Source organism: Neltuma alba, unplaced genomic scaffold (genome assembly GCF_004799145.2).
Source record: "Neltuma alba isolate B1F8T4 unplaced genomic scaffold, ASM479914v2 tig00004174_pilon, whole genome shotgun sequence".
In the NCBI taxonomy this organism is placed as follows: domain Eukaryota; kingdom Viridiplantae; phylum Streptophyta; class Magnoliopsida; order Fabales; family Fabaceae; genus Neltuma; species Neltuma alba.
The window spans coordinates 65488-74176 of NW_021633593.1; positions in this window are offsets into that span (position 1 = coordinate 65488).

Below are 8689 nucleotides of genomic sequence, written 5' to 3' on the forward strand. Positions count from 1 at the left end.
GAGTTTTTCCCGATTAGGCCTTTATCAGTAGTTCTGAGAGAAAATAAATTCCCTAAAATTAATTTCTCAGCTTTGAAGGCTGAAAACTAATTTTATAAATTCAAATAAATATTTAGATGATTTATCCATCAATCTCCAAAATTTATTGAGGCCTCTAACTAATTGAAATAATTATTTTCCTTCAATTTCTCAATAATTTCTCAAAAAATCTCTATTTACGGGAAATTATGTAATAATTCATTTTCACTGAAATTCTACCTTTCGGGCCTCAAATGAATTTTCAAAACCTCTACTATACACTTTTTCCATTTTTCAGGGATTTTTTGGAATTTTTCTCAAATTTTTCCGTTTTGCTCTTTCTAGACCGATGATTATGAAAATGTCAGTCTAGACCTTTTCGGGGTTTCATATCAAAAGTTGTTTCATCTCCTCGTTAGTTCCTACATTGACCCTCATCCCAGTTTTTGATCCTTTATTGCCAAATGAAACATTTTGGAATGTGACACAAATTTCTACAGGGGAAGGGAACCCTTGTTGTAACATTCCATTTTTTCCCTCTTATTTTAAGATTTAAGTCATTTGGGTATGAGATTAATTAATAATATTTAAAATTAAATCTTACTGTATAAATTATAAATAATAATTTTTGTGATATACATATAAATTATGAAAAGAAATAAAAAATTTATTATATATAAATATATAAATAAATAAATAAAATCAAAAGGCAAGTAGGTGGCACGTGGGCCACTCACTACCTCTTGGAAGGAGGGGGGGTTAATTCCCCCCTGTTTGGGCTGTGGCTCTTTTAAAATATATATATATATATATATATATATAGCAAAAGCATTTCAAGTGGGAGTCACGTGTACCTCCACTTTCAAACACTCCCCTCCCCTATCTATTTTGTTCGCTTTAATGAGTGAGAGTGAGTGGGAGATTGAGGGTGTGAGAAAGAAAGGGCTTTACTTGGGCACATATAAGATATCTAGGTAAGTTATCTTCGTCCTTTTTTATTTATTTAGCTTATTCTTTTTATTTTCTAAGTTATGGCAGAAGAATGAATTTTTAGGGCTTATTAGATTTTTAATTTTTGAGGTTTCTAACTTATTATTATGATATTAATAGAGCTATTGGGGTTAGAATAAGAGACTTATGACTTAGATTTTTATTTGGATGGTTGATTTAAGACAATGGAAGTTAGGATTTGGTTGAAAAATTGTGATTTGTGTTGATGATGATATTAATTTTGAATTTAATTTCTTAGTTAGTTCATCGACAGTTATATTGAGGATTCAATGCTTGAACTTTGAGGATTTTTGTTGGAATAGGAATGTTGATGATTGCTGGAGGGACTTTAACTAGTAGAATGGGTGTTTTGAATTAAATTGGGAAAAATATTATAATTTATTGATTCTAATGAATGGGAGAATGACTAATGAAAGAAGGGAATAGGATTCTAATAATGATTTGAGGCATAGTTGATATATGGTTATTTTTCTAAGAGTTATTAAAGTAAGCACTTTTTGGAGATTTTTGGATGATTTGAAGGAATTATTTTTATTAATAATGTGATTGAGAGAAATAGAGTCAGGAAGTATTTGAAATGTTACTTAGAGGAATAGATGAATTATTATTTTTCCTAAAGATAATTTTTAAAGTAAGCCAATTATAGGGCTTTAATTAATAAACTATTTTTAATGTTGTATTACTTAGTCTTTTTTTTATTAATATATGTTTATAACTTGGGGTAACTATTTTCTAATTTATTAATATATGTTTAATATTATGAGCTTGGTTTAGGCTCTTGGGTCTTGAATCCTCTCATTTTAGTCCTTGTGTCAAGAACTTGGGGTAACCACTTTCTAATTTACCTTCTATGCTTGTTGATGTGATTATAAGCATATGTTGACATTATAAATGTTATCATTATATGTTATAGTATTTTATCTATAAAAAGTGTGGAATAAAAATATGAAATCTATGTTTTGATAAATTTGTTAGTTAAGTGGGCATGAATTGTTTTATCTTGAGATTTTATTGTTGATGTTGAACAAAAATTGAGTATTGAATATGGAAATAATTTATGGATATTGAATTGTGTGAAAATGAACTGTTAAATTGCTCATGGAACTGTATCGGGTTGTGATGGAGTATGATTGTGGGAGGTTTGGTTATTTCATACCACGTGGTATAGCAGCCACTTGGCACCCATTGGTTGGCTTTAACATTTTTAGGGCCATCGGTATCACCCTTCTTTTGGCCGGGTCAAGGGTCAACCTAAAGGACATGACACCTTTTCATATTTCAACAAAAGGGAACCCACAGTCCAATATGAGTTCCGTAACTTTTGGCCGAGTTACACCTCATTATTGGAGAGCTTGGTGCAGTTTTGAAAAAGAGATGAATCCTGTTATGTGCGAATAGCCCATGGGTTCTGTCAAAGGTTACAAGGAGGTTATAAGGATAGTTGGTGAAGTTCTGTGCATACAAGTTACTTTTTGAATTATTATATATTTTTTTTTGTAAAGATGTTCCTCCTATATGTTATTTGAAATTGTGCTTTGCTCACTTAACTATCTTGTAATCACTCCTTGTATACTTGTTCAATTGGAATTGTGGTCACTAAGTCAATTTGACTCACCCTATGTTATTTAATATTTTTCAGGCAAGGGTTCAGGTGTTGGTCCTAAGAGAAAGTTGTCCGAGGCTTGAGTTTCCCTTTTATCCCTGTATAGCATTTGTTTTGTTATACATACCTTGATTGATGTATATTACTAAACTTTAGGGCCTTTTTGTTATACTTAACATAATTTTAACTTTTCCACTTCATCTTGGAATTGTGCTATTAGGCGAAGCCCTTTTAGACACATATGTGAATTTTATTTTGGTGGCAATTGTTATGGGCGGTAGTGACTATTATTTTGACGGGCTTCAAAGGCCCTAGCCCATTTACAACTGATCTTAATTGTATTTTGAGATTCTAGAGTATTGCAAACAGATTTGATATATACGTGAAAAATCAAGTGTTGATTATTTCTTGTTTTATTAACTATCTTTACTATTCTAGAATAGTAGCTACTACTCTGTTAAGGATATTAATTGTTAGTGGCCATGGTAGATTTCTAAATGTTTTTAACTAATTCTTTTCTATTTGTTGATCTTTAAAGAATAAATTATCATTTTAAAAATGTTTATTTACTATTAATTATGGAAGCTGTTACACTTGTGCCGGTGATACAACAAAATTATACATATGCTCCTAACAAGTTATGTAACAAAACTCCAGCCATTTATTTAGCCATCCCATGATTACTTGCAAATTACATAAGCTTCTGATTACTATTATCAAACATGTATTATAAAAAAGAATTAGTATATTAGTTGTTAGGTTTCTGCTATAAGTTGACTTATAATACAAGAAAACTATTTGCCTTAAAGTGGAGTGTACTTCAATGGTTTGCAGGTGAATGTAGGATGATATCATCGGACTTCTCTCTCTAACCCAACAACAAAAATTCACACATGTGCTTTGAAGAAACTTGGATTCTCGATGTACTTATACTCCCCAGAACAAGAAAATATTAGTGTTGCCATCAAGGTGTGAAACAGGGGAAGCGAGGAAGTAAAAGGTGGGTGTAGGGATCGACTTTGGGATTAAATGTGCTCTAAAGATAATGCTATGATGTCTTTTTAACGGATTTCTTGATAGAAGGACCAATAAATCTAACAAAAAAACTTAAAGGATCTAATAAAAAGAAGAAATAATTCAAGGACCTGATTCAAAATTGAAGAAAACTATAAGGATTGGGAGATTAATTTTCCCTTACCTTTATTAATACTCAATCATAATCAAGTAGGAAAGGGATTAAAGATATTAAGAAAAATTATTATGGTATTTTAAGAAAAATATTTTATATTTTTTATAACTAACTAACTTACCTAACTTAATTAGTTTAGTTAAATTAGTTAAATAGGTTTTATATTAAGAATCAGAGGAGTAGAAACTATCCCGGCATACAAATCCAGGCTTGACTTCCTCTCTTTTTTTTTTTTGGACTTTATATGTGCTTTCAAATAGATCACATCTTTTTATCACAAATATCGCAATCATAATTGTTAAAGATACCTATAACAATTTTAGTTGGCACAATAGAAGAAGAAAATCACAATTAAATTTAATTTAATTGTCAAAATCTAAAATTAGGCCTATATTTTTAATAAATTTCTAATCAAACCAAGATGTTTAATTAGAAATTTTTTAACGTTATTGAAAAATCATAATTTTCCTATATAATTAAAAAACAGGAAAATTAAACGTAATTCAAGAGGTTAACTTCCTCAAATATTGACCAATGTCGTTAGAGTGAAACTCAACTGCCAAGATGATTTTGTATTTAGTTACAGAAGAGTAGAGCTGTCAATAAGGGCTAACTCAGCTCTAAAGGGCTGGCCCTTTAAAGCCCACATACCTTAAAATTATTTAACTATTGAAGCCCGACCCTTGAAAATGCGGGCTCAGGGCTTAAAAGGGCTGGCCCTTTTATGTTATTTTTTAAATTTTAAATTTTTTAATTATTTTAAAATAAAAAAATGAAACAACAAAACTTCTAAGATTTTTTATTCAAATTATAAATATAAGTAAAATAAACTAATGGTGTATAGAAAAAAAAATTAAATACCAATAAACTATTATCCAAAATAAAAAAATCAAAATCTAACAAAATAGGAAAAACAGAAAGATAAAAACCTAGCAGCTAAAGATTAATAACATCAACATCATTATTATCTTTATCTTCATCAATATCATCAAAATCAGCAATATTTAATTGTTCTTTACTATAAGTGAGCTCTTCTTAAATGATAAAAATATTAAGGTTTTTGTCTTCATTTGCCTTATCTAAAATAAAACTATACAGTAGTTATAAATACAAATAAGAGCCTGAATATTTGTTTGAATAAGAAAAGTTTTACACTTTGTTAAGATATGTAAACCGATGGTAAATGAAGATTTACTAGCTATTGTAGTGATTAGAATGTTAAGAATATCAGTAGCCATTCTTGAAAGAATTGAAAATTGATTTTAATTGTTCTTCCACAAGTCCAAGACATCTAATTCTTTTCAATTATCTGGCTTGAGTATTGGTTCTTCTAAATATTTTTCTAATTCAAACTTATTCATAAAAAAGTAATCCATAACTTTATAAATATATTGATAATAATAAAAAAATAAACGGGCTTAAAAGGGCTGGCCCTTTTATTTTTGAGCCCTATAGAGCTAGCCCTTTTAAGCCCAGTTTCTTTTTCAACACATAAAATACAAGCTCGACGCTCCATTTAAAAGGACTTAAAAGGATTGGTCTGATAGGCTTGGCTCATTTTGACAGCTCTACAGAAGAGGACTGGGTAACTTCGTTTTCTTTTTTTTTTTTCCCCAAATAAAGTGGTCATAACGAATTTTTCTTTCAATTCCCATTAAAGGAAAAAAAAAAACTCACTATACAATGAAAAACCCTTGTATCAATGTGCTTTAACCTTTTACGTTTGAATCGACCGAGGAGAGGGGAAATATTTTAATAATAATTTGTTTGGATTGGTTAGTGGAGAGGGGAGCAGAGATACATTAATGATACTTTGTTTGGCTTGAAAAGGGAAGAAAGGAAGGCCAATGAGAAAATGACTATTTTACCCTTATAAAATCAAGGTCAAATATATTTTTAGTTATTTAATTTTATATAAGGTTTCAATTTAGTTTTTTAACTTTAAAAATTATATTTTTTTTCATCCTTTAAGCCTAAAAATGATGATACTGAGATCTTAAATATTGATAAAACATTCTCATATACTAAGATAGTGAGTTTAAGTTTCAAAACAACCATATTTATTATAAAAAAAATCATCATTCAAGATTAATAATTTTAGGATTAAATGATTAAAAACAAATATTTTATAATTAAAAGGCCAAATTAAAACCTTATATAAAGTTAAAGGACTAAGTGTATATTTAGGCTAAATTTTAAATGGATTTTTATCTTTTTTATTTTATAAAATAAAAATTATCAACTTTGATATGGCACAGTAATAATTAATTTTGATATAAAAAAGAAACTTGTACAAAAATTAAAATTACAAATTCTATACTAATTTTTTGAAAATAGCAATAACTATAACAGAACCAACCTTTTCATTAAACTTAAATTGAAAGGCTAGAATGAACTTGTCTACTTAATGATACAAGAGGATGTATGGACCTGCTAGAATCAAGTGATGAACGAAAAATTGATTTAGGTAAGACCTTAAGAGAACCTATCTCTTACAATTTTAGCCATAAAGACACCGCCACAAGATTGATTAATCTCTTGATACTGTCGAGTATTCTCATGAGAATATGAGGATGCAAGCAAAGCTCACACAAAAATAAATAAACTCAATTCTTATTCATCTAAGTCTGAAATTCAAGTACAAAAACATAGCTTATATATAGACAACCATAGAACAATCTAGAATCAGCATCTTAAGACATAAATGTTAAGGGTGATGCCTTATTAATGATTATTTGATGATGGGAGGCACTATTTATTACATAAAGATAAAAAGAAATGGCTTAAACTTCAAGAACGAGTCTGCTATTTGAAAATAAGAAATTAGATCAAAAATAATATTCTAGAACAATCATTGATCAAAAAGCCTTATTCAAAGCAAATAAAGAAAATAAGACTTCCTAAAAAAATGAATTTAAATTATAATTAATGCATAATGACTTTTTTTGATGCTTTTTGAAGGCTCTTGGACATCATTTATACTCCTCCTCCAAGACACATGCTTGTCACATGGTATTCTAAGTGAATTCTTAAATCCAGACTCTACATGGGCTTTGTACATCACCTTGTTGGGCTTCTAGCAATGTGATGACTATTTTGGACTTCTTTTAGGCTCACTAACATGTGTTTCCTCCAAATAAATGAATTCCAACTCTTTTAGCTCTCTTATTAGACACTTCAGAGCCTTTTTTATAGCTTTGATCCTTGCTCTTGTCATTGGACCTCTGATACTTTGTAATAGATCTTTTGGAATGTTAGACTTCTTTTCATGCGTTTGGACTCCTTTCTCTTCCTTTAAAGCTTGATATTAATCACACCATGCTCCACCATCACTTAAGTCAAAACAGAAAATTGAAATTCTTTCTTTCACTATACAAAAAGATGTTTTCTTTAAGTCCAGCGAATTAATTGGTTATTTACTATGAAACTATAAGCAAGATGAATCCAAGAAAAACTGATGACTTAAGGCACACTCTCTATAAGCAAGGCAATCATCCTAATTTCCCATGCCTTGCAGATCATGGGGTTTTGACGCGATTAGAAATTGGTTAAAACTATAGGCCTAAATTTGAAACTTGATATTTCACCTTAATTCGGTTGTGGTTATCTCAAAAAACATGATAATTTAAGTTTAATAATATCTTTTACGTAATCCGAAATGGCTACTTGGCAGCGACATCTTGCTGAAAGTACTTCACCAACTTGCCCACGTCGATTGGGGTCTACATTGTTGTCATGTCACCACTCTCATATCATGTTATTGTCATGTCATCACTTCCCTGCCATGCTACCACTCAAATATTTTTGGCTTAAATTTTTCAAGGCTCAAACTGACAATCTTCTCTTTTTGTGCCCAATCATCTTGCCATTGAGTTAGATTGACTTTCTGATTGTTATTGTAAAATAAAATATGTATTATTATACTACTTTTAGTTCTTAATATAAGACCTTGCTTGACTTTTATTTTAGTCATAACTATAAGACCCTAATCTATTTTGTCTCTCATACTTATTCATTTTTTTTAAGATAATCCTTCTAATAATAATAGTTGTAACCAATAAACTTGATTAGTAATAATATTTTAGGAAAGATAACACCTATTTATTACAAATAATTAACTTAACTTATTTTTTAATCTACTCAAATTAGTCAACTAACTCTTATATTTAGGATTAGAGGTAATATCATACTTTTAGTGGCGACTTTCTAATATAGTAGCAGAAAGTTTGACCTTCAACGGCAACTTTCTAAAGTAGCTGTTAAAAGTCTGAAGTTGAATGGAGACTCCAAAGACTTTCAGTTGCAACACTATTAGTTGCCACTGAAAGTGGGTCCTTTAGTGGTGACGCTACAAAGTTGCTGCTGAAAATATACCCTTTAGGAATAGCAGAAAAAGTTACCACTAAAAGTTTCACATTCAGTGCAGACTTTTTTCTTGTTGGTAAAAGTGTTGAAAGATACTTTTAGCAACGACTTTTAGTTTTAATATTGCTGCTAAAAATCAACTTTCAATAATGACAAAAAATGTCACCACTGAAAGTGAGTCTTTCAGTAGCGACTCTAAAAAATCATCACTAAGAGTATACCCTTCAACGACAACATAAAAAGTGGCCATTGAAAGTCTCACATTCAGCGGCAACTTTTTGTGTCACCACTGAAGGATATACTTTCAGTGGCAGCTTCTAGTATCGCTACTGAAAATTGACTTTCAGTGACTATCTTTTTTTATTCCTGTTGAAAGTCATCACTGAAAGTCTTTTTCTTAATAGTTATATGATAAATAAATTTATTAGCACATTTGATTATATTTTTCCATAAAGGATATCATAATCTTGATGGTTAAAAATAAAATTTAGGATAATTTGATT